General features: G+C 38.3%; 1 long non-coding RNA gene across 1 annotated transcript; it reads left to right on the plus strand.

The window, feature by feature from the left end:
* The first annotated feature begins 688 nt into the window (after positions 1-688).
* On the plus strand, positions 689-27,929 carry LOC144282381 (uncharacterized). The gene is made up of 3 exons (XR_013350832.1): positions 689-932; positions 3,880-4,075; positions 27,714-27,929. It is a non-coding gene; the product is annotated as an uncharacterized LOC144282381 (long non-coding RNA).

Below are 27,929 nucleotides of genomic sequence, written 5' to 3' on the forward strand. Positions count from 1 at the left end.
CTGAGAAGAGCGAAATGGCTAAAGGTTAGACTAGGTCAAAGAATATAGGACAGGAAGTAAGAGATATTAAACTATTATTTTATTAATTTATTTTTACTTTGCTTTTCTCTAAAATAGATATAGAGACCTTTTCAGATGCAAAAATATATAACAAAGTTAGGCAAACAGGCAAAGAAAAGACAGGCTAGAACACTTGGCTCAAGTTATCAGTTGGAATGATGATGTACAAAATATGTATCCTAAAATCTGGTAACTTGCCAGAGGTTAAGGATAAATCTGACCTTCATCTTATCCTATATAATTTTTATTCTACTTTTTTCACTTTAACTTACATCATAAAGTTCACTATTTTTATGATATGTCTGCCATAGTAAAATTGTTGAGAGACCCATCATATTCCATTGTATGGTATTATTGGCACAAATCTCATTTTTCTTCCCTTTTTTGTTCTTTTTCTACATTATCAGTAGGATAATATAAAAGACACTGATTATAATAATTTTAGGCCATTGATTAATAAGACAAAATCCAATTCGTCGGCCTCAAAGAAACTTTCATCAGAACTCGTGTAAGCCCCAATGCTAGAGCCTTCTATAGTTTCTTTCCTGCTCTTTGCCTTTCTGTTACCACAGAAACTCATGCAATTAAAGGGAGGAGAGGACCTGGAAACCATCTTGTTCTAGAACCTTAGCTGGTTCTTTGTGATTCCAGGATCTACAGTGCCACCAGTTATGTTCAGCTTAATGGATTGAACATCTCAGATTAGGTATAGTTTATATACCCATAGAAAGTTTACCTCTGAAAAAAATAAGAATGGGAAAATAGTTGAGACTACAGAAAGAACAATGTAAAAATCTGGGCAGCCAGTGCTACCCTCCCTTTAGGAGATATTGCCAGGTACCTGCAGACGCTAGCATGAGAAGAATGAAGTAGTGAGTATTGGGCTTCTAAATGATTTTCAAGATCCCTCAAGGTTTTAATGTACTAACACTTAACATTCTCTTATGGTTACATGTGTTGGTAATCCCCAAATTCCTGCTTTCACAAATACATCTACAGTGGACATCTTTAATCATAAAAGTTTTCTTCAGGGGCGCTTGGGTGGCTCAGTTTGTTCAACAACTGCCTTGGGCTTAATCATGTTCCCAGGGTCCTGGGATTGAGCCCTGCATCCTCCCCCTCCCCCTCCCCTGACACTTGAGTTCTCTCTCGTTCTCTCTCAAATAAATTAATTAATTGATAAAAATCATTAAAAATAAATTTACAAGAGGGCTTTCTTCATTAAGATAATTTTTTGAGAGATTCTTGATGGAATGAGAAGCTTTAACACTGAATTCAGATTGCCTATTTTTGATCTTATCTTTACCATTCACAAGCCATGTAGCTATAGACAAGTCACTTTACTTCTGTGTCTTATACATAGCAGATGCTCAAGAAACACTATTATAATTTACTACTTGTGGAGGTTAAACTGTGAGCTTCCAGTTGACTATGAACTCCCAAGGGCAAATGCTCAGCATTGGATATATGCATACCTTCAGATCCCAGCACAGAGCGAGGTATACTGTAGGCACTCAGGCAAGCTCCAACGGTGCTGTTGACCACTGCATATCCAGAGCCTATAACAGTACCTGACACCCAATAGCACTCATTACATTGTTGTTGAATGTCTAACTATTTCTAGAACTAAAAGTAAGTCATTTGAAACTCATTAGGCCCTGAGCAGGAAATAGTCCATCACATCTGCTATCGTTGCTTGGACTCTGAGGACTAGGAACAGGGAGGGATTAAGTGTAAGTGTGCGACAGGGACAGGGAGAAAGGGAGGAGCCTTTGTATAACCATGTGGCATAAGCTGAAGTCTCCAGGAGAAGACAAACCTGCTCAGAGCACACAGGGCTGCAGGTTTGCATTGCCAGGTAGAGAGGAAGCCCAGGAGACCTCAAACTCCCAGAGACGGGGTGGGTGAGGAGAGAAGAGGGGTAAAGCTAACAGCAGGTGAAGGTATCAGGAAAGTAGACTTTGCTTCTTTCCTCTAAGACACGCATAGAAAAGAATAACGTTCTTTTCCAGAACAGCAGTTATTGATATGGTCCAGCTGTGAAAAGGATTAATTAGGTAGTTTTTGTTAAGATGAGGGAGGCCCTGTGGCACCGTAGAGTGAGGGGAGGAGGGGTGTTAATTAGACCAAAAAAAGACCTGGTGTGCAGTTCTGCCCCTGCCACTCACCAACACACGATGCGAAGGTGAGCCTCAGCTTCCCAATCCACAAAATTGGGCCAACACAGCCTCACTTAGAGAGTAGTGGCAAGGGTTAAAACTTCCATTGAGACAGGCAGCTTGAAGCTGTGCTGTTCAGTGCCTAGCACCGAGTGGGGTCCTTCATAAATGGTAACGAGTAGGATTAAAATTAATCACAGTAATCAGGCCTCACAATAAAAACTGACGTAGGGCTTATCAAACGAATTCTCTCCACCGTATGAAAGAAACATGAGAACAAGCCCAAATTAGCTTCCTATTTCCCAGCAGCAAGCAGAGGAGTCTGCTGAAGGTCATAGCAGCCATCTCATAGAGAAAGAAAATGACATGGAACACTGGGTCCCTGCTCATCGGCAGTGAATGCCCACCCAATTAAGCAGATTAAACATTCACTCCTTGTGATGAAAAAGTCCCGTGCAGCTGAGCTAGGCCGCCTTCCCTGCTTCCTAGTCCAGAGCCTCTATCTGTTAAATCACCCTTCCTTTCCCTTCCACATTCAGGAAATAATTGGCACTTGTTTAATGCCAAATTTACATTTGTTTTGCATGGGAACAAAATTTGCTTGCAAACAGCTATGTGTGTGAGCAAATGGGCATTCGTGCTGGTAAATAAAATAGACATGCAGTTTTCCAGTTTGCAGATGTATTATTCAACAAAACAAGCAGCAATAGCCTTTAATTTTCATGATTCCTAAGTACTTAGGCACAGATCGTAGCAGACGAGCCCTCCCCCCTTTTGTCATTTATGCCTGTTTCAAGGTTTTTCACATTTGTCCTAGATGCATATGTTAGAAGAACTGACTACGTTTTCAGAACTTTTGAATTAAATCTCCAAAATGAAGCTATTTCCAGATTTAATAAGAATTTGCTGAGCACCTACTATGTGTTGGTTTGCAGGGATTCAGAGATGACTTCATGGGATGGCCTTTAGGGTATCTTGCAAGTTGAGGAGATTAATTTGTGAATGGAATATGACCAGGAAATAAAAGCATTACTCTAAGAGAGCTCTGTGTGATAAGTTAAGGGGGGCAAAAAACAAACAAACAAACAAAAAAAAAACAAGTATTATTTTTGTCCACACAGTCAGAAGAAATGGTATCCAATTCTAGCAATGAAAGCAAAGCAAGAAAGAAATGGGTTTTCTGGGATAAAGAAAAAAACATGGGAGTTTTAAAGGATTTTAAGGGATTTAAGGATCAGGATTCTCTGAGGGCTTTTAGTGAGGGGACTCAATGTGACAGGGAAAGGGTTGCAGGAAGATATGAAGTTGCATTTTGAAAGTCCTTAAATGCCATGTCAAGAGCTTGGACTTTATCAATGCTTCTCTAATATTAATATGCATATGATTTACCTGGAGGTCTTCTTCAAATGTTCATTTTGATTCATCAAGTTTGGGGTGGAGCTGGAGATGCTGCATTTCTGAGCAGCCGCTGAGATATGGCATGTTGGTAAATATTTAACAACTGGCTCTGGAACCAGAGGTCAGAAGGGCATTTGCCAATTCCCATGGTGTATATACCCTCACCCTCGCCTATTTCAACCTACCAACATGATGTCACCGAATGTGGAGTTGGAAAAAGACATGTACAATTGGTTCTTTCAAGCCTATACATATCTCCTAGGTGGTGCCCAGTGCTTCTGGCCCAAAGACCTCACTTTGAAGAAAAAGTCTCTGGTACAGTGATTCTCAACCTTGGCTGCATGTGAGAACTACCTGCAGGAGTTTCTGAAAGTCAGGAAGGAGAAAGGAAGAAAACAGGTTCCTGTCAACTCCAATCCACATATTCAACAAATCTTTGAAGACACAATGGCAAAATGGTCAGAATTGCTTTATATTTTCCCTTCTTCCTTTAGGTTCCTTCTTGTGTTTCCTTCTACTCTCTCACTCCAAGTGCCTAGAGCTTCTTATCCAGCTCCTCGTTTTGCTGACAAATACTGGCTTTCCTTCTTCTTCTAACAGGCTATAAATTCTATTTTCCTTAAGCTATTCTCCGTTCCCAGTCCTCTTAAGGAAAAAGAAAATCTTTACTTCTTTACTGTAGACTCTGGCTAGACATTGGTCAGATATGTAATCATCAACTCTGTTTTAATAGCTAAGTATTATTTAGGTTTTGTAAGGCCAACAGCCAGGACATGCCTGTCATTGACACGATATTTTATTATACTCACAGATTCCAAGAGAAGGGGTACACATCACAGCATTAAAGGCTGCATGGAAACCAGTGGAGCAGGGCTTGAGGCAGAGAGGTGGGAACTGTGGGCAAGAGCTTTTATTAAGGAAGAAAAAGACAAGGCAGGCCAAACAGATTTATGATTGGCTAATTCAAATAATTTCAGTGGGCTCTGGAGCATAGAGGCTGTTCCTCGTTATCTGGTCCTTACTCCTGGGTGACTAGGGCCAGTGGATAACAGCTCAGTGTCTGAGCACCCAATAACAAAGGTGATTGTGGGTATGGACTCTGAATGATTGGTTTGTATTTAAAAAGGATGCTCCCTGGTAGAGGACTTCTCTAGAGGAGCAAGTGGGGGTTGAACAGGGAGGCAGGAGGTCAAAGCGAGATGACTCAGACATATGATCAGATTGTCCAGAATAAAGCATGTCCAATACAGGCCTGTAGGACAGATGTTAAAGCATAAAGTTTGCAGAATCTAGAAACATGGTTAATACAAACTCATAATGAGCTATATGTTACTCAGGGCCCCTTTACCTTTCCTTGTAAGGCTTGAATTTTAAGAGTAGATACTTGTTAAGACAAATGACGCTGGTTGGTGGAGTCTGTCATATGTCATTATCAGCATTTATCTTATTCCATTCAGCAAAACACTGAGTATTCACTACATGCTGGGCAGGGTGGTAAGTGCTGGAGATGGGGAAGGTGTGCCAGGAAGAGGGAGTGATAGAGGAGGAATGGATACAAAACAGTTTTGGGCACCCTGTGTCCTACTGTCTGATGGGAGAGACCAATATGCAAACCGCTGCCTGGAAAGCAAGGCAGAAGAAATTGAGGCTTAGAAAATCTATAGATAGAAGATTTAGTAGGCAACCCAGGAATGCTGGTGATTGTCTCAGCTGATCTTTAACAGATGCTTCAGCAGAAGACAATTAAAAGTAGAAATCTGGGACACCTGGTGGCTTAGTGGTTGAGCGTCTACCTCCTCCTTTTTCCTGTGTCTTTGCCTCTCTCTTTGTGTCTCTCATGAATATATAAATAAATTATTTAATAAACAAATATAAATAAAAGTAGAAATCACCCAAAAGCTCAAGAAATGCATATTTTTCTGGGGTGTTGACTGAAAAGAGGGTAATTTCCTCAGTATACCAGCACTCCAAGTAGCACACAGGGTGTTTTTGTTCTGAATGAAAGAGTTTAATTTGTCATTTTGTCTAGAATGTCATTTACTTCCTCAGCTTCAGGGTCAGCTGCTGAAATGCTAGAGGGCAGGTTGGATCAATTAGAATGTATTGGCAGAAAGTAATAGAAAAACTGTTTCATAGTAGTTTAAACCAGAAAGATATCCGATGGCCACACAGCAAGAAATTCAAAGGCGGGAGTTCCGAAGTTGTTTTGGCATTCGTGGCAGGTGGAAAAAATGGCTGCAGTTCTTTGTAGCAATCCCATCACAAGGGTGAGCCTATTTCTACCTCCTGGTCTGGAGTGTGTTGCCTTTTTCTTGGGCTAATCGAATGCAGCAGAAGCAATGTTGGACCAGTTTTGAGGCTAGGCTTCAAAAGACTTCACACACTTCCTCTTTTAACCTTGAATTCTAAGTAACCGCCATGTGAATAAGCTTAGACTAACTTCTCAGAGGATGAGAGACCATGTGGAATAAAAATGGGCTATCCCAGTTGTGCACACTCCTTCATGTCTGCACATCAGTCAGCTCTCCACTGATCTGGCCACTGGCCGCAAATGCATCAGTCAGACCTCCTGGATCCAGAAGACTCAACCAGCTGAGCCCAGCCCAAACTGCCACCTGTAGAATCCTGAGCTAAATAAATGGTTATTGTTTTAAGCAACTAAGTTTTGGAGTGATTTATTACTCTGCAAGAGCTAGCAGATACAGCATCTTTGTGACATCATCAGGAAGTAGGATTCTTTCTCTCTTGCCATCAACAGTGGATTGTTAGCAATAGCTTCCATTATGGTTAAGGGGTGGCCATGGTAGCTCCAAGCTCTGTATCCTTATACTACAACACCACAAGTATGAAAGAAAGGAAAGAAAGGGAGAAAAAGAGCCCTCTTACAGCTCCAAACTTTGCACAGTCTGTGCAAGTGCAAGATCTCTCAGAAAGTCCCTTGCTGACTAGCCATGACTGAATTACATGCCTCCCTAGATAATCCTAGCAAAGGAAAATGAGATAGTGCATATAAAGTCATTACATACTTATAAAATGTTTGGATTACCAGTATATATATTTTTCTCTTTTTCCTCTCTTCAGCTCTGGTGGCAATCCTTAATTCCCCAGTTTCTAGATAGGCTCAAGTTCACTTTAGAAAAGTTATAGGAGGAAGTGAGTTTTGAAGGAGGAACGAGATGTTATTTAATAAATTAGCTACCTGTGGAAGGAAGACCTTATGGTGTTAAAGAGGGAGAAAAATGAGCTGTGAGAATGTGCACAATTCATCATAAAACTTAAGAACAGTTTATATAGGGGCACCTGAGTGGCTCAGTGATTGATTCCAAGGTCCTGAGATCAAGTTCTGCATCAGGCCCCCCACAGGGAGTCTCTTCTCCCTCTGCCTGTGTTCTGCCTCTCTCTGTGTATCTCTCATGAATAAATTAATAAATATCTTTAGAAAAAGAACAGTGTATATATAATGAAAGTCAAGTGAAAAGAGCAGTAGCCAGAAAATTGAGAGAATTGGAAGTTGATTTTATATGTTTGGCACTGGCATATGACTGGTTCGGTGTATGATTGGCATTTAATGTCAAAGTAAGAACACATTTGCTATTAGTAGGATGTCTACCCATGGCTAGATCAAGTTGACCCAGGCTCAGAAGCATTTGGCACTACAGAAGGCACCTCAAGTATTTGGTTTGCGTTGGCATCTAGGGAGAAAATTTGAATGTGTATACCTTTTTAGGGCGAGAAAGTCTGGGAGGAAGGCATTTTATGTGATGAGCAACACAGCAGGGAATATCCTACTCACACCACCATTAATTTGATTGGTGCCTTAAAAGTTATCATTCTGATGATAGAAAATCTATACAATCACAGCACAGTTCCTATTTTATTATAGTAACATCCCTGAGAACCCAGCATACAGCAAAATACAGCAAAAACATAGCGTTATTAAAAGAACAGTTTATAATTGAGATTCCAATAGCTAGCAACAGAGGTGTGGTTATTTTCTGTAGGAAGCTGTCAAAACAAAAGAGTTTCCATCACCTGTGGAGCAAAATCAAATACTTGGAGGCAAAAGAAACTTGCAAGAAGATAGATTATATCCCATTTGGATTGAAATGAGCACCTCCCCACTGAATGCTTCTAGATAAGCGTGAAATGTGGGCATAACAGGTAGATTGCATTTATAATATGAAATTAAAAGTAATTTGTGATTGCAAACACAAAACAAAACAAAGAGTTTAACTCTTGTGACAGCTTGGAGCAGGGTGAGGGGTGTCATGATGATAGGTCTTCAGTACTTGAACTTCACGTAAAAGAAGACTAGACTCATTTTGACCCTTTTATGTAAGAAGGATGGAGAAAGGGAAAGAGGGAGGGAGAAAGAAGAGAAAAAATACAAATATGAATAAATATAGAAAGTGTGGGCCTGGAAATCAAAACAAAGTTTCGAGAACACAGATCAGGCTCCATTCCCATGAGGGACAACTTAATTAAATTTCAATCTTGGCCTCAGGGTGAACTTCAGGTTGCCTGCAAAAGTCAAGGGGTGCATGTCATTTGAAATACTCAAGGACCTATTCAGCATAGTCACTTGTTAGGAGTATTATAAGGAACTTTCATGTAATAGATGAGGGTTGGACAAAATGATATTTAATTCCTTTCTAAATCTGAGATGATATGCATTCTAATATATACAACACTGTGGTTTATTTAGGTACCAGGGCCAGACCTAGTCATAATTTGGAATCAGCTGACAGCTTTTCCTTTTCATTTTTTTCCCAAAATTCCTACTACTATCTTTCTCTATATCAATTATTTTTTTCAATGTCCCCTTTTCTCTCTGTACCAATTTTCCCTTTCCCTTAACCCAAACCAATGTGATCACAATAATCACGGTCTCCAAAGCAGGAAATAAAATCAATCTTATTCACTCACTTGCGTTGTGTGCTAGAGATTCAACCCAGTGATTTCCCCACTAAATATATTCCCATTCTAAAAGGACCATAGAGGAAATACGATGCTTAGAGCAAAGGAATGAGAGAATCATTGAGCGTGGTGTTCCACACAACAGGCTTGCAGACATGTTGCTCATTTGCAAAAGATACCTCCCCTTTTAGCCCTCAAGGCTTATGGTTGACCACCCACACTTGACATCTGCCCTGTCAAAAACTAAAGAATACTAGGCAGTCATCTAGATGCTGTTGCTGATAAGAACTGTGGGTTTGGTTGTGCAGATGAACTAATAGCATCATGATGTCTCCTGCTCCTTATTTCAGAAAAGCAACCATGAATTCAGTATCCACTGGTGTAGGTAATTTGTGTTTGATTTATATTGGCTGACATAACTAATGAAGAGAATAGAAATGGACCAATAAGAGTAATCCATATGCCCTCCAGCTTCTTGGAAAAAAGAGTACTTATTTAGGTTCTTTGTAGGTCATATGTCCTGAACATATGTAAATGGTAACATTTTCCTATTCGTGACCACATGTGAGAAGAATATATATTAGCTCTGCAACACATAAATAGCCCCTCCATGATCTCATCGCTTTTTTGCCTAGACACCTAAAGTCACCCCCTGACTGTGGTCTCGGCCCTCTGGATTGAATTCTCTCAGTGCCTCCAGTCACCTTGTGAGATCACATTAGATCATGTCACTTTGCTGCTCACATTCCCCAGTGTCTCCACATGGCCAGCAGAACCAAGTCCAGACCCTGCTGCCTGCTACATGGAAACCTACCACAGAAAGCTTCTTTTCCTAACAATCTCAATTTAAAAATCCCTGCCCATTGTATATTCTGTAACTCATAGTTCCCAGAAATGTCAACATCTGCCAGGTTGAATTTCATTCCTCAACAGCAGCAAACACACACACACACACACACACACACACACATACACACACACTCCTTTCTTAAGCCATGGGTCTCTGTTATTTCTGGAAAGTTTACTACAGTACTACAAAATCACTTTATAATAGATTCCTTTCCCATTTCCTGCCAAATATCACTGCTTTCACCTACACATATACCTGGTAGTGGAGCCATCCTTTTCTATTCTCTACTAAAAAGGAGAAGGAAAGAAGGAAGATCATGACTATCTCACTGTACCTAGGATAAAATTCAGAACTATCACCATTTCACAGGGTCCTTCCTGACCTATCTTCTTTCCCTCTCTCCTTTTCATTCCCCCACATAACCTGGGTTCCAACCACACTGACCTTTTTGGTTTGTCCAAATTTCCACATTCTTGTCTGCTTCAGGAGCTCTTTCCCTGGATTAGCTTCTCCCTACTTTCAGCCAGGCTCACTCCCTCAGAGCTGTCTTTACTACTTCTATAGTTTTCCTTGAAATCACTTATTACAACTTAAAATACTAAAGGAAATTGTGGGGTTATCAGTGCTTATCTCCTCCTCTATGAGGACAAGTGTCAAGAATATTCCTAATTTGTACCGCAAGAGGAACCAATATACATTTTTGAATGAAAAAAATAACAGATGTTAAAGAATGAACCATAAATCAAAGCCAATATTGTGAGTCCACCTTTCCCCCTCTCTTTCTTTTTCTTTCTTTCTTTTCTTTTTTTTTTTTTTTTGTATTGCTTGATTTAGATAAGGTCTGCTGCTTCTCAAAATTGGATATGTACCACAAAATCTTTCTTAAAACTGAGGAGAAATTTCTTGAGGAAATTGTAGAGACTCCTCAAACCTGAACAGCTTAATTGACTTTACTAAGATTTCCCAGAAAGGTTATCTATTCTTTATGAATCATCTTTCTTTATGAAACAAGTTCAGTAATAATAGTTTAGTTTTTGAAATCAATTGGGCAGTTATATATAAACAGTAAAAATTGTTTATGTTTAGGTATGTTAGGATTAAGCATTTAAGTATGCTTAATATTTAATCCCAGATATGTCCTTAGAGTTATCTGGGAATCTTATTACAGGATACTGGTGTTCCTTGTATTATCTCTTGAATGGATAGAATGAGGAAGGAGGAAAAATGAAAATTAGCTCTCCTGAACTTCAAGCTATGGTGCATATATTATACTACTTACCTTATTTTGTTGTGAGGATTAATTAAAATAATATTAGAAATGCCCAGAAAATGCTGGTTCTTAGTAGGCATGCAATAAATAGAAGCTACTATTATTATTTATCATGTTAATATTATTATCATGCCTCCTAAAATCATATGTGAAGAGTGTTATTCTGGAGCTAATAATAAAAAACAATGAATGATATTATTGGAATGGCCATTTTGGGACAACTGCAAAAACTTTTAAAAGCTTCAATGACTCCCTATTGCCAATTGGATAAAGTCCCAGTTCTCTAGGAGGGCTTTCCAAATCCTTTACAAAGCAAAGGTCAAGAAACATGAAGACAGAAGAGGAAATGCAAAAGTTCAGTTGACAATAAATTAATATTTGGCATCACTGATACTCAAAGAAGTATAAATTGAAATAAGAGCATGCTATGTTTCCAGGAAACAACAAATGTCAGTGAGGATCAGCAGAGAGGGGAACCCTCTTACACTGTTGGTGGGAATGCAAGCTGGTGCAGCCACCCTGGAAAATAGTGTGGAGGTTCCTCAAAAAGTTGAAAATAGAGCTACCCTAAGACCCAGCAATTGCACTATTAGGTGTTTACCTCAAGGATACAAGTGTAGTGATCTGAAGGAGCACCTGCACCCCAATGTTTATAGCAGGAGTGTCCACAATAGCTGAACCATGGAAAGAGCCCAGATGTCCATCGACAGATGATGAATGGATAAAGAAGACATGATATATATATATATATATATATATATATATATATATATATACACACACACACACACACACATACACACACGCACACGGACTACTACTCAGCCATCAATAAAATGAAATCTTGCCATTCGCAAGGACATGGATAGAACCAGAAGGTATTATGCTAAGCAAAATAAGTCAATCAAAGAAAGACAATTATCATATGATCTCACTCACATATGGAATTCAAGAAACAAAACAGGATCATAGGGGAAGGGACGGAAATATAATACAAGACAAATCAGAGAGGGAGACAAATCATGAGACTCTTAATCCTAGAAAATGGTCGCTGGAGGGGAGCAGAGTGGGAGGCTGAGGCAACTGGGTGATGGGCATTAGGAGGGCACATGATGTAATGAGCACTGGGTGTTATATAAGACTGATGAATCACTGACCTCTACCTCTGAAAGTAATAATACATTATATGTTCATTAATTGAATTTTAATTTTAAAAATAAATGAATAAACCATTTGTAGGTATTTAAAAAAGAGCACGCTATGTTTCACTAACAATTAGCAAAGCTGTCTTTGTGATAATATTTACTGTGGGTGAAAATACAATGAAAGAGGGAGGGACTTTCACGTTATCTCTTATAAAAAAAATCATTAAAATAATTTTGGAAAAATAAGTAATATGTACCAGGAACCTTGAAAGTATTCTTATTTTTTTACCCAACGATTTCATTTCTGATAACAATAATTGCTAATATATGAGCCAACTATGCTAAATACCTCATATACATTATCTGATAAATAAGACTGAAGAAAATAATCCAAAAATTACCCAAAAAATATTTATAAAGAAAATAGTCATCACAGCATTGCTTAAAATGGTTTAAGTTTTTTAAAAATCAACTAAGGAATGGTTTTACTCATTGTGGTATGTTATGCAACCATTGAAATTATGATTATGAAGGAGAGATAACAGAATTATATATTATCATTTTATTTGCAAAAAAACACAATTCATAGAATTTTGTGGATAATTTGATTTAGCTATACCCCCCCAACATTTTTAAAGCAGAGAAGAAAGAATGGAAAGAAATACACCAGAATATTAGCAAGGATTTCCATTGCATGGTTGGGATTACTATAACTTAAAAAATTTTTTTTACCTTTATGCTTTTTAAAACTTTCAATTTTTAAGTAAGTCTGTTTTATTATGTTTGCAATTAGGAAAAAATTATAAAATTCTCTAATCAAATATACTTCTCGACAATAGTCTTTCACCATTCACCCCAGACCACTTTTCCAGACTCGTCTTACACTAGCCTCCATACCAAACCATTTTGAATCTGAATTAGGTGCTGTGCTCTTACATACCACTGTGCCTTTCTAAGTAAAAAATTCCCTTTATAATGTTCTTTTTGTCCCATTCCCTCAGTGACTCATCCTTTGAAACCACCCTCCAATATCTCCTCCTCAAATGCACCTTCCTGTTAGGCGGTAAGTTGAGGCTCTTCCTCTGAGAGCTCAGTGGTCCTTGGACACTTCCAGTTCAGCACTCATGCTATTCTATGTTACAATTTGTTGCCTTGTCCACCTTACAGGACTTGACAATCTTTTCATGGCTCTCTGGCATAGTACTAGCCATGTTTGTTGGATAGATAAATGGGCAGGTGGATGAATATATGGAAGGACATATGGATAATAAAGTTATATTCAGCTTAAAGCCATTCCACAGTTCAGAGACTGGGGAGAACCAAGAGGGTCTTTGAAATAAAAATGAGGGATATACAAAGCATCTAATACCACTTGGTTAAATAATATAAATACCAAGTTCAGCAAAATAAAAGGAAATTAAGACACACATTTCTTCCATTACAAAAAAAAAAATAGGATACTTGAAAAAAAAGTCATGGAAAAAGAACATAAGCACCAAGTTTTTGTATTTGTGAGTTTGAGTTGAAGGTCTAATTGCAGACATTGACTTTTGGGTAGGATTCACAACTTTGCTCTAAGTTTTTGAGTTTTGAAACTGTTTCAGAGGATCAACAGAGGCTGATCTTGAAATAACTTCTGACCAGAGCACTGGGAGATAAAGCATTTTCTTGAGTGTGATGCAGACAGCAATACTTTTCATAGTTGCCAAATATTATTTTTCATCAAACCTGCAGAAAAGTTTTCAACCTGCCCTAATTTTTACCAATGAATCTAATAGACCTGGATTAAACTGCAGGGAAGATGAGAACATAAATTTCATTCCTTTCATTCCTTGTAATATTAGGGTTTGTATTCTTTCCAGCTGTAATAACCTCTAGACTTCAACAAAATTGAAAACCTTTAAATAGCCTTTCACAACCTTTCAGTGGAGTAATGAAGTTTTAAGTGCTCACCGGGGATTTTTCAGTTCAGAAAAATCTAAGCAGCAGTAGATATTAAAATCTAATGTTTACCTCAACTCTTTTACAGCCTAATGGGTTTTTCTGACAGTGTAATTTTTAAAAGGTTGAGTTTCATTTATTAATACAGTGTACTCATGCTGGAAACCTTTCTTCTTTAAGGACTCTGATGGGAGTCTTATGGTTAAACCTTGGTTGAAAGCCAGAGAAATCAGCAGGGACAGGGAAAACAGAAACCTGCGAAAGGACTCATGAAGGCTGCCCCAAGCAGGTTGTTTTGGGTTTAGAAAGAGTGGAAAAGTCCTTTCTTTATGACTTAAACACTACAGGAGGTGAGAAAACAAACTCAGGATGGAGAGCCCCCGTGTGCACATAATTATGAGTGTGTGAGTCACTGGAGTTCACACAGTTGCTCACAACCAAAAGGTCTGCCGCAGAAATCAGCTGTTCGCTAAACTGATGGGAGGATACTGTTCTCCAGAACTGCTCTACTGGGGGCGCCAGCGGGAGGGTATATGGAAACCAAGGAGAAATTGCAGGGTGAGCAACAGGCGAACCCACACTTAAGCAGAGAAAGGATGTGATTTGGAAAGATTCCATTTTATATATTGTATGCTGAAACCAGTGTGCAGGGAAAGGCTGAGTGAGTTCCAACCAAGTGGTAATAAAAAAACAAATGCCACTTCTCGTATGCATAATGCCTCCATGTAGTTAACGGAGATTTGCAAAATAAGTACACTAGAGTGAAAAGGGGCAGGATTTATTTCCATTGACTATGATGTAGTAAAGCTATTCTCAGGTATATATATCATCTGGTGTGCTATTTTAAATTTTGAAATAAAAGTGCCACTTGAGGACGTAATTGAAAATAATATTGTAAAGTAGAGAAACTTGATGGCCATAAAGGATAGATAGTTTAGCATATTCATCATCTTCACATTTTACAAATAGATGGAGATATATATATGTGTACACATATATAAGGATATATATATATATATATATATATATATATATATATATATGGCAAAATTGGCATCTTGTCCTAATGGATAAGACAACTTTGAAAAACACAGAGCATGCACTTTTATGATAGTATCAGGATTCATTATAGCTACTTATGAGATATTCATAATTTTTTAGAGCACTTTTAAAATTCGAATGAGCAAAACAAAGCCAAAATCTCTTATAATCCCAATGGCCATAGATGAAAAATCCAGTACTGGGGATATGATTTTTCAATAGATTCTTTTTTTTCTTAAGATTTTACTTTTTTATTTGAGAGAGAGAGCACAAGAGAGCATGAGTGAGATGAAGGGCAAAGGGAGAAGCAGGGAGCCCCATGTGGGGCTGGATCCTGGGACTCTGGGGTCATGACCTGAGCCAAAAACAGATGCTTAACCAACTGAGCCATTCAGGTGCCCCTCAGTCGATTCTTTGTAACATTACCTCATGAAGATGTTTTTATATATTCTCTTCTATAACATAATGATTATGTAACATTGTTTTGATTATTCTGCTATAAAATTTTGATAAGGACCCAAACAGGAATCATTTTTAAAAAAACTATTTCTCATTTTGTTCAAAAGCTCTTATTTGAATGATTAACTCTCACCCTGACGTCTCAGTCAAGATCTTGTCCTTTTTCTCTGGCTGCTTTGGTGGAGCTCCACTTTGGGCTACCATAAAGTTGACATGTCTCAAAGGAAGCTCATCATTTTTTTCTTCCTTTCAATTTCTCACCTATACCCATTGCAGTTTCTCAGCACTTTACATCTGCTTTTTTTACTTCTTTTCCTCATCTAGCCTCTGCAATCCATGTGTTACCAAGTATAGTACACTCAATTCTGAACACCTCCAACAGTGGTGCCTACAGTGACTCTGAGTATCCGCCTGTCATGCCTCATTTATTGTCATTAACCAACTGATCTCTCCTGTATCTCTTCTCTCCTAATTTCAAGTCATCTTACCTTTTGATGCTTAAATGATTGACTAATTCATTCCATCAGTCACCCAAGTATCTATTGTATGCTGACTATGTGCCAGGCAATGTGATAGACACTTAGAATGTGAAACAAAATCACATCCTTCCTCAAAGAAGGTGCAGTCTAGTGGAAGTAATCATATTAACCCAAGAATTATGAAATGATCATTAGGATCAGTAGAACAAGATAAAACAAGAAACACCTAGTCCATTCTGAAAGACTCAGGAAAGATTCCATCTTTCTTAAACATTATTTTTATGTCACATCCATATCAAGAAAATTCCTAACTACCTTCTATAGCATAAGGCACAAACCTTTTATTCTGGTTTCATGACTCTATAAAATCCACCTCCAATCTGTCTAAAACCTTTCTCCAACTTCTCCATACAAACCAGCTAATTCCTCTCCCATCTCTGATTCTGTTGTTGATCATGCTCTTTCCTTACCCAGAATACCTTCCCCACTCCCTTCTGGTTCTCCAATCCTAACTATATATCTAGGCCCATCTCTTTCATGAAGACTCTCCAACATGCCAGCCAACACTGATCATCCTCAGGACACTCTGGCCTTCTAAGCAATTATGATGTTTCCCATTTTGCTTAACTATTTTGTGTGTGTGTCCTACATTCCTAAGTAGACTGTTGGATCCTGAAGAAATGATTTCTTCATGTCTTCAGCATTACAGATGTTATATAATCTAAATGAATACATTTTACCAGAAGAGTAAATTAGTAATTTTATTTTATTTTTTAAAAGATTTCATTTATTTATTCATAAGAGACACACAGAGAGAGGCAGAAACATAGGCAGAGGGAGAAGCAGGCTCCGTGCAGGAAGCCCAATATGAGACTCGACCTTGGGACCCTGGGATCATGCCCTGAGCCAAAGGCAGACACTCAACCGCTGAACCACCCAGGCATCCCATAAATTAGTAATTTAATAAACTATTTAATCATGGTAGCTAGCTATTCATTATTCACTTAATTTTTTGTGACTGTATCATAGTGTATATCATTTGTAATGTAACTTATGTACAATTGTTTGCATACGTACATGTGCACACACACACACACACACACAGACTCACTGCGACTCACAGACAGGGGGCATAACTTGAATTCACTGATCATTTGACAAATATAAAAAGTAAGTGTCTCCTGCAGTGTTAGATACTGCACTAAATATTAGGGAGTCACAGGTGAGCAAGACTCCCATGATACCTGCCCTTCCTGGGCACGCAGTCTGTAATGTGATCATGCTCCATCCAGAGATATGAGCGATGCTAAGGAAAAGCATGGTGCTAAGCAGAATCTAACATAATCTAGGAAGTCAGGAAAAGCGTTCCAGAGACAGTGACGTTTGAAATATTTCCCAAGGGATAATAGGAGTCAGCAAAGTAATGAGAAAATGGCAGATGCTGGAGGAAACAGCAAACACAAGGACTGGTGGACAAAATAAGCATGTTATAATTGTGGATCTAGAAAAATTCAATATGACTAGAATATAAAATGAGAATGAAAGATGGAGCTAAGGATGTAGGTGAGGGTCAGATCATATCAAAGACTTTAAGCTTACCCCTAAACATGCTACAAGACTTGAATGGGCTTTAAAGAAAGTGGATGGCATGAGCAATGTTCAAGAGAAAAAGTGGAGAATAGAATGGAAGAGAGTAAGAGAGGTCAGTTAATATTAGTTAAGAAGAGGATGCCTGAGTGGCTCAGCATTTGAGCATCTGCCTTTCACTCAGAGCGTGATCCCGGGATCGAGTCCTGCATCAGGCTCCCTGCATGGAGCCTGCTTCTCCCTCTGCCTCTCTCTCTGTGTCTCTCATGAATAACTAAATAAAGTCTCAAAAAAAAATTATTTAAGAGGCTATTGCTGTCATCCATGGGGAAGCTGATGGTAACCTAAAGTAGCCTACTGTGGATGAAATTTAAGTGGAAATTGTAGAACCATATAGGAGAAAGAATGGAGAGAACATGGTATTAGGACAAAAATCACAGTCAGTAACTGGACTTGGAAAACACAAAGAAAGTTTCCAGAATCAGACAGACTCGGGTCAAGTTTTGGCTTTTACTGTCTGCGTGACTTGGGCCACATTTTTAGCCCTTTCTAGACCAGTTTGCTTGTTGGCAAAATGTGATTATAGCTGGCTCATGGAAAGCTGGGAAAAGGGTGACTCCATTAAAGGCATATAGACTTACTTAACATTCTGAAATCTACTTGACACAGTGTTCAGTGTATAAGAAGTAGTCAGAAATTGTCAGTCCTTTTTCATTCTTCTCTCCTCCACATGTGAACAAACTTTGTATCAGGACAAGTATGAGTTCTTTAGCAAAATCATACATTCATATGGCCTTTCGTTGGAAATCATTCTGTGGCAGCTATTTAGCTCTGTTTGTGCAATCTACCTGCACGATGGCAGGGGTTTATGCACAATTAAGCAGGTCTGGGGCTATTGACAAATGCATTGGCATAGGCAGGAGAAAAGAATGGGAGAGAGGGGGGAAAGCACAAAGAGGGGTTTATGGAAAAATAGCAAAGAAAGAGAAAAATGCATGGAGTCTAGAGGGTGGATAAAATTTATCACCTAAAGGCTTTCTTCAATTCTGTCATAAATTTATTCAAGAAGAGGATTTGCTTTGGGGAAGATTGAAAATTTGCAAGGGTGCAAGTTTCCGGCAACTTGCAAAGAAAAATATTCTTAGTACAGCTAACTGTTTTATGGCCTAACCCAGATGGAGCATATGTTTATATTTGAAGGGTTATTTCCAGTATTTATTTATCACTCCAGTGAAATGTTAATCCCACATAAATTTTCCAGTTTTAAGTTTCAGATGAACAATTTAAACCTTGTGACAAAATAGTGAAATTACCCCAGTGACCACATTAATCTTTTATTCCAGTGATGAACTGTGTCTTTCTTTTGGTGAACTTACTGGACTCTGTCACGCTTTGCTTGCTTTTCATGTGATATAACTTTGAACTTTCCTAACCATACTGGATCCATGCTATTCCAGCGTCCCTTTCAGATCTCCAGCATTCTTTAAAAACCTAGCTTAACCTGTAAGGTTCAGGTATGCATATGATTTACATCTAGATTCCTCTATTTTCCTTAGACCTGGTGGACACATGACCCAAGATGGTTCAAATAGAGTCTTTCTCAGGACTTCCTTATAAGAAAAGGGGCTTTCATTCCTATGGTATTATAAACTGATAGGACAAGTCAACCACAAAAAGAGTTCCCTGCCTGAAAATGAGGCCAAAGTGAAGAAAGTAAAACAGAGAAATAAAGAGGACAGGACAAGCCCTGATGATATTCTTTGAGCATCTGTATCCAGACACACCTGAATCCACCAACTCCTCCCGTGGTTGAGTTAGGAGAACTAGTAAGGTCCCTTTCTCTTTGCTTCAGCGTCTTGGTATTGGCTTCTTGTCACAACGAAAAAAGTGACCCCGCTTTCATATTCAGTAATACCTACATGCTTGTATATTGACAAAAATATTTGTTAAAAGATACCTAGAAATGTTTTATTGGAATTCTATCTGGATCAACCCTTTAGCCCAGTTTTATATTCCATTTTTCTCAGAAATGTCAATTGAACAGAACTTCAAAATAAAGGTGCTTTCGTTCAACATTAAGCTATGGGCATTTAGAAGAGAATATTTATTACTTTGTACATTCAAGATGTTGAGGAAGTGGTGTAGTGTATTAGAAAGAACACACTTTGAAGTGAGTCCTGGAGTCATATCCTATATTGGCCACCTAATAGTTGTATGATTTTCTAAAAAAATAATAGCTATGCTGAGCCTCCAACCTCTCACTGATAAAAGGGAAGAGGTAATGAATGCATCCTCACTTTGGGGAAGATTAAATGAAGCCACATTTATAAAGTACTAACTCCTTGAGGGGAAAGTATCAGTTTTGTTCACTGTTCCCAGGCCCTAGAACAGAGTCTAGTGTACATTACATGCTTATTAAATATTTGCATCAAACAGAAACGGTCTGGTACCCAAGGAATGTTCAACACACCACAACTAGCACAGTGGTGAAGATAATGATGATGTGCACGGGGGCTAGTGAACTGGTCACTCAAAGGAAAGAAAGAAAGTGACCTGGTAACCTTGCAGGGAAATTTTTGAAGATGTTTTCTATCTAAAATGACCTTCTGGGTGACAGGCATTAAGGGGGACACGTGATGTGATGAGCACTGGGTATTATACTATATGTTAGCAAATTGAATTTAAATTTAAAAAAATTCAAAAAATTAAAAAATGAAAACTACAAATAGGTTAGAAAAAATATAAAAAAAAAATGACCTCCTGACATTATGGAGACTGACAAATGTATGGCTTGCTAGGATATTTCTTTATAACCTGAGAACATAAACAAAAGCCATATTTTTTCATTAATATTAATGAGCAGTGGTAAACATGCACTGAGTACTGTGCCCAATGCTATGAATGCAATGAGAAGCAGCAATCATAAGCATAACGTTAATAGTAACAGCTAATCTTTCCTGAGTACTTCTTTGTGCTGGGTACTCCTCTGAGTACTTTACATGTAACAGTTCATTCATTTCCATGAAAGTTCTACATATCAGCACTACTATTATCCTCACAATTTTACAAATGAGGAAACTGAAGCATAGGGCATTTAGATAAGTTATTCAAGGGCAGACCACCTGAGTGGAGCCCGAATTTGGACCCTATTGACCTGGCTTCAGGTCCCACCATCTGCTACATGTTCAGATCTTCTTAAAGAGCCCTCAGAATGTGAGACTCAGATTCTAGAGTACATGGCAAGATGGTACACACAGTGGCTAATATGCTATGGAGGGATATTTTCTTTGTCCTAAAAATTGAGTAAGACATGGAAAAGTATATTGGAACCCACGCTGAGTTTCCTCCACTTGAAGACAGGGCCACTTGTAAAAACAGTGTGAGGTGTTTTCCAGATCACACCCTCTCTGCAGACCCCAGGGCTTGGGTGTTTCTCAACCCAAGTAAGCCCTCTCCAACCAGCTCTGGCCTCCTTGGTCACAGGGGTCTCAGGATCATCCTTTCTTTCTCTCTTTCTCCTTCTCCCCATCACATAGCTTGTGGTTACTGAGTACTTGAACATTCCTGAGAGAAGGATTGGAGACACTAACTCACAGGTGTGGAGGATTAATTCTCATTCTATGGTCTTTTCCTAAAGGAATGAATCTAATTTCTTCCCACTTAAACTGTGAAATAGTTCTCTATTCTTTCAGACGTCAGCCTCTGCTCCTTTACTTTGCATTCTGCTGGAAGGCCATGCCTTACTGATGCTGCTTTTGAGTGATTTTCCTATTCAAAAGCCATGGCTGCCTGCCAACAATAGAAACCAGTCCAAGGTTCTTAAAGCAGCATCGGGCACCCGGGGCTCCTGCCTCAATCCACCTGCCGGAATGCATCTTCTGCCATGACTGGCCACATGTTTTACTGTTTCCTGTACACATCTGTGTGCTCGAGCCTCTTCACCATTTTGTGGGTTTGTCCCTATACCTGAAATCTTCTTTCCCTCCTCTACTTCCCTCAGTTCATTCATTTACATTATTTGAACATTTGCTGTAGGCCGGTCAGTGTCCTAGCCCTGGGAAGGTGGCTTTCATCAAGTGGAACAAGGTCTCTACACTCATGGAGCTTTTATTCTAAGAAATGAAAACAGTAGACAAGTCAACCCAAGAATTTCAGAGAGTGGGAAGTGCTATGAAGATAAGAAAACAGAGTGATGTGGCAGAGAGTGAGTGTGCGCGGGGGTGTCACTGCGTTGGGTGTTCAAGGAAAGCTATTTCTGAGTGGATGACATTTGATCTCAAACTGAATATCAAGAAGGAGCCAGCCATGTGAAGATCAGAGGGTTTGAGGCGGAGAGCTCAGAAAGTACCCCTGAGAGTCAAATATTATCTGCTCTTGAAAGCCTAGTTCAGATGCAGCCTGAGCCTCAAACCTTCTCGTATCTTCCCACCTGAATTCCAGCCCATAATGCTTTATCTTCCTTGTAGTGCTTACCCCTTTATACCTTCGATGCTAGCTACTTATGCATGTCTTGCCATCCTACTAAAATTTCTGGGTCTCAAAGATCTACTCTTATTTTTTAGCACTTACAATGCTAAGTCCAATATTAGTACAGAAATATTTCTTATCTAAAAATATTAATAAATATAATATTATATAGTATAATAAAATGTACCATACAGTATACATATAATAGATTTTTCTTAAACTTTTATTAATTTTTTTATGTTACAGGAATAGCATCTCTTGAATGAAAGAATGAATGAACAAAGGAGAAAGGTGGAATTTTGCTTCACCTATGGCAGGGATGAGAAAGGCAGATAGATATTAGGGATGCAGAGCCCTAAAGTGTCTCAAAAAGCATCATAAAACCTGTGAATGAAGCTGGGTTTTTTTTTGGGGGGGGGGGTTCTTGGAGAATGGAATTCAATCCCCAGTTGGCCCACTTTGGAGGAGAAAGTCCTAAATACAATTTTTTGGCTGATGATTATTTTAAGTGTCAGTCTTTTGTGGGCACGTTGAGTTGTTTCCGACTCCAAAGGCATTGGGAAATTTTTTAAAAATCCATGTAGTCTAAAGCCTGAGCATGCTTTGATGAATTTAATCGTATAGAGCTGGAGGTAATTGTAGTACCAGTTTCTTAGTAAAGTTGGTATTCAATGAAAGTGACAAGCCTGACAACTTCATTAACAGCATTGACATTAAGCAACACTGACTATGTCTTACAGTTAAAGAGGGAAGAAAAAAATTACAATTTTGGTACATTTTAATCAAAGTCTGAAGGTAGCCCATGTCAGATCTCCCCTTGTTTTTGTTTTTGTTTTTGTTTTTGTTTTTGTTTTTGTTTTTGTTTTGTGTGTGTGTGTGTGTGTGTGTGTGTGTGTGTGTGTTGGGGGGGAGGCTGTGTTTTCCAGTATGCTCCTCCTGTACGTGTAGCTGGGGAGATGTTCTTCTCCCAGCCTCTCCTCTGCATAGTAACCAAGGAAGGCTCAGGACGAGATGCTGCATGCAGTCCACGATAGATTAACTGTGAGCTCTCTCTCCGGCATGCAACCTGCCACTCGGGGTGTCCGATGGACAGCTGCTAACACCCATTCATCTGCAGCGCGCTCACAGCCAGACAAAGATGCCCCACTGCAGTGTTTATTACCTTTCTAGAACCATGGTTGCTTTCAGATATTTTCCAGTGGGTGAAAGGCCTTTGTTCTTGCCTGAGAAGGAATCCTGAATAGAAAAGTGATTTCACTTCCCCAATTAACCCAAGAAAATAAATGGGGAGAAACAGAGCAGGAAATATACTCTAAGACAGAGGGATGACACACTTTGTGGCATGTGTTAGCAACAAATGCAGCTCAAGGTTTAAAACTATCGTTGAATTTGAGTCACAGACCTCGTTGAAATCATGTCTTTTACAAATGGTGTGACTATAAATTTTCTAAAATACTGTGAGGGGCTTTCCATTTTCTCATTTCTTATATTTGTTGTGTTGATGACAATAACTCATTTAGTAAGGAATCATCATTTTGATGCTTTTCCTTTGAAAAGTCTTTATTCCATACATTGTGTTTCTTTTCAATGTTTTGAAAAAGCTATCCCTTGAATGCATTCTCTGGGTGTGTGCTTATGTATGGTGTTTAACAAATATCTCTGAAAGGGACCTTGTAAAATAATTTGACCTCCAAAGTTCATTTTTAAAGCTGCCCAAAAAGATTTTTATACAGTTTTAAGTTTTATTCTTTCTTTATTATCCCTTTAGCCATGCAGCTTTTTTTTTTTCCCTCCAACACAGCAGCAACCTTTGACATTGAGCCCTGTCTGAGCCAGATCACATGCCCAAAATTGGTAGTAATGAATCCAATTCTCAGGTAGAGCCAAGCTGTCACCTAATTTCCCTGAGACATGGTGTCAGACTGATAATGCCAATGTGTCCACAATGACATAGTTGGGTCTGTGCTATTGGGATGTGACACAATTTTAAGAATGTCCATGTCAAAAGGACAGTGTTTGGCTTCCATCAAGGCAAGATGTGTTCCTATATAAAATATAAATTTTATGTTCAAATAAAACACATGGAAAGAGAATGTCTGTGTGAAATCTCTTTTTGCCTTTGTGCATTTTCTCTCTTACCCTCTGAAAAGTTCCCACAGGACCAGCACTAAGCTTCTCTTCATTAGAACCCAGATTTCAATTTAAATTTTAATTAGAATAGATGACTAGAATACTTACCATTCTCTGTAGTTTCTGCATAGAGCTAATCAGCATCTAGAAGTGTGTCCCATGTTTTCATAAAAAGATTGGGATCTTATTCTGCAAAGATTTACTGTTATCCATAAAATTACTTTATACCCCACCACACCACTATTTCTGTGGATGAGTCATGTTTGGAAGAAAATATTGTTCTTCCATTTATATAGTAACAAAATCCAGCAGAAAACTTGATTTTAAATATGTATAAAATGTTAATATTTATAAGATCATAGTTTTACTAACAAACATCTCATAAACTCCTGGACTTTGCCCCCAGTATTTCAAGTATAATTTTGAATACTGTATAATTTCTACAAACTAAAAAGAACATGTTAGTCATCATATAATACCCAAACTATTCTATAGCCCAAACTGGTTCCATGTTAATAAATATAGATCTGAGTTATCATTTTTAATGAGTACATAATCAACAGCTAAGTTTTTTGCACTTTCAAGCTTACAAAACAATTGCACTTAGTCAGTCATTCATCTGTTCAACAAATATATGTTGAGCTTCTCTCTGGCCTGACTGTTCTAGATTGGGAGAGTGGGAGATGAATTTAGCATGAATAATCCAAATTTTATCCACTGAAGGAATTGAGCTCAAAATTGTACACAGTTGATGAGCGGCCAAGCTGTGACTTAAACCTATGGTGTCTCCACTCCAAGGCCAATGTACCAGTAAAAATAGGCAAGGAATACAAGGCTTTTGTCAAGACAGTTCTTTTCCCCTGCATAACTAGTAAAGGACAAATCTACCTTAAAAATCACAACAAGTACTGATAGGAATTCAAGTATAAAAGAAAATTAGAATAAAACATGGCTATTCTCTGGCACACTAAATGCTTTGTCATTCATTTTCATTATAAAAGTTATGTCTGCTACTTGTTATGGACTAAGTGTTTCTGTCCCACAGGTATCATATGTTAAAGCCCTAACCCACGGTGTGATGGTATTTGGTGATAGGACCTTTGGCAGGTAGTTGGGTCTAGGTGAGGTCATGTGGATGGGACCTCAATGATGGGATTATTATCTTCATAAGAGGAAGAGGACCAGAACTTCCTCTTTAGGTCTTGCTCTCTCCCATCCTTTATCTTCTCCTTGTGAGGACACAGTGAGAAGTGGCTATTTGCAATCCAGAAAGAGAGAGGGCTCTCACCATGAACCAACTATTATTCTTTTTTTACCTATTACCTTGATCTTGGACTTCTCAGCCTCCAGAACTGTAAGAAATAAATGTCTGCTGTTTAAGTCACCTAGTCTATGGCACTTTGTTTTAGCGCCTAGGGAGGCTAATACAGTTATAAAAGAGAAGTCAAAATACTGAAAAGAATGAAGAGAGGGTAAAAATCATATAATTTCACCATCCAGATATAAACACGATTGCTCTATCTCAATATATATGCATATTCATTACAATCATTAAAATGTGATCAGACTATACATGTTGTTCTATAATCCAAAAGTATAATAAATAAAGACCTAAGTGTTCATTTTCAATTATTATGTAGCATTCCATTGAGTATATATCATAATGTATTGAACCAATATCCTTTTAATGGACATTTCAATAGTTTCCATTTAAACTCTTATAAACAGCTACAAATTAACAAACTTGTATAAAGATCTTTACATACTTGTCCATCTGTTGTCTTGGGATAAATTTTTAGGAGTGAATTGATTGGGTAGTGGTGGACACATTTTAATAATCATATATGTTTCAGTTTATAATTTTTACCAACAGTGTATGAGATGACCATTCCTCATGTTCTTGTCTTTTTTAATCTTCAACAATATTATAAGCAAGGGCAAAATAGTATCTCAATGTTATTATTTTTGTTTCAATTTTTTCTGATTAATAAATTAATATTTATGCATTTAGAGAATTAAGAAAAGTATATAAATTCACAAAGAACAAAATCCATTTAATAAGCCTACATCCAAGAGGTAAACTTATTAACATTTTGCTCTATTATCTTCACATTATTTAAAAAAATTTAAATGCACATAATTTTTCAGTAAAATTGGGATACTGTAAATATGCTTTTGTGTTCTTTATTTTTTGAAGTAGAGCTTCTCACTGTAAAGATTTATGTATGCAAATAAAAGTATATAAATTGTAATCAACAAATCTTTACAAAGTAAACACACCCATGTAGCCACTACCCAGGTCGAAAAAAGATTACTAGCCCCTCCCACCCCACCCCAGCAGAAGTCTCCTTTGGGAGACTCCTTGGGCGTCTCATTCCTGATTCTCTTAGTCTCCAGGGTTGTGAAACTCTATAATAATGTGCCTTCGTGTATACTTTATCCCATTCTCTGCGATGGACATCCAGTAAGTGTGCACATGTCCTTCAATTCCTGGACATGTTCATCATTATTTTCTTTTATAATTTCTTTCTTTACATTTCTATTCTCTCATTTTAGAACTTCTATTAACAAAAAGTTGAGTCTATTAGTTTGTATTTTGTTTTGATTCTTGGGAAATTTGCTGAATTTTATCTCTAATTTTCATTTGTGTTTGCTTTTCTTCTTGGGAGATTTTCTTATCTTCCATCTATTGATCTTTTTTAAATGTTGTGCTAATTTATTTTTAATGTCTAAGAGCTCTTTCTTGTTTTTGTTTTTGTGTTTTTTTTAGGTTTTTTTTTTATTTATTTATTCATAGAGATGCAGAGAGAGAGGCAGAGACACAGGCAGAGGGAGAAGCAGGCTCCATGCAGAGAGCCTGATGTGGGACTCAATCCAGGGTCTCCAGATCACGCCCTGGGCTGCAGGCGGCGCTAAACCGCTGCGCGCCACCGGGGCTGCCCTTGTTTTTGTATTTTTGAACAGCATCTCACTTTCATTTATTTGAGGAAATCACTTACAGTTTTTGTTTTTTCACTTCCTGTATTGTCTTTATTTCCTTTAAATCCCCCTTTAGTCTGCTTCTCTGTTTTGATCTCTTTTCTATAGCTAGAGAATTCCCTCAAAATCCAATTATTGCCTATCTATTCATATTTAAAAGTGAAGCACTAAAAAGCTAGATATTCATAGGCCAGTTTGATGGTTAGTGGATTTCACTAGGAGGTTACTGGGAGTGGTGTTGGGTGATCCCGTAATGTCAGTATCTATAGTTTTTTTATTTGGGGGAGATTCTGTTTCCACAAAGAGGACTCCTTCATTATCTTTTCTGGAGGGTACGATCCTTGCAACCAGGATTCTGTAAGCAGAGCTTTGGAAGGTGTTGCTATTCTCACCATCAAATACATATTAACTGGATCTCTGCTCCCAACTCCTTCCTCTGCCAATTCCACTGTGTCTGCATCACTGAAAACTGAGCTTCTGTGGCTAAAAGTTTCCTGACTGGGTAGGAAAAAGGTAGGTAGAGTGAGAGGGTAAATCTGGGGGATCTAAATGATCCTCTTATAACCACTCCTCATATTTTTCAGCCCATCTTTAAGCTCTACTATTAGAGGTAGCTAGTGTCTCCAATTCCTGAGCCTTTCTGGGAATTGGTGACAATGGGTCTCTTCTTTGACATTCTCCCTTGAGAGTGGGAAGGTTTCTGTTTTCTCCGTGCTAATAAATTGGTCCCTGTCATTTGCTTTCTGTCTTGAAGAATTGCTTACATTCTCAGACGGTGTTGCCTGTCCTCTGCATCTTTGGGGGTTTAAAATCCTTTTTATTCATTTACAGATCTGAAAAATCCATCCTTCGTGGCTCAAGAAGAGATATCCATGGTAATATGTAGGAATTCTGTCCTCTCCTGCCCTTGAGATGTTAAGGCTATCCTGGCCCTCAAGAACTCACAGGAATTGTATCATTCCAGCCTTTCCACTTGCCCAAGTGATATTGGGCTAATATGAGCTTCAGTTTCTTTATCAATAAAATATGATGATAATTTCTATCTCA

Source organism: Canis aureus, chromosome 13 (assembly GCF_053574225.1).
Source record: "Canis aureus isolate CA01 chromosome 13, VMU_Caureus_v.1.0, whole genome shotgun sequence".
Classification (NCBI taxonomy): Eukaryota; Metazoa; Chordata; class Mammalia; order Carnivora; family Canidae; genus Canis; species Canis aureus.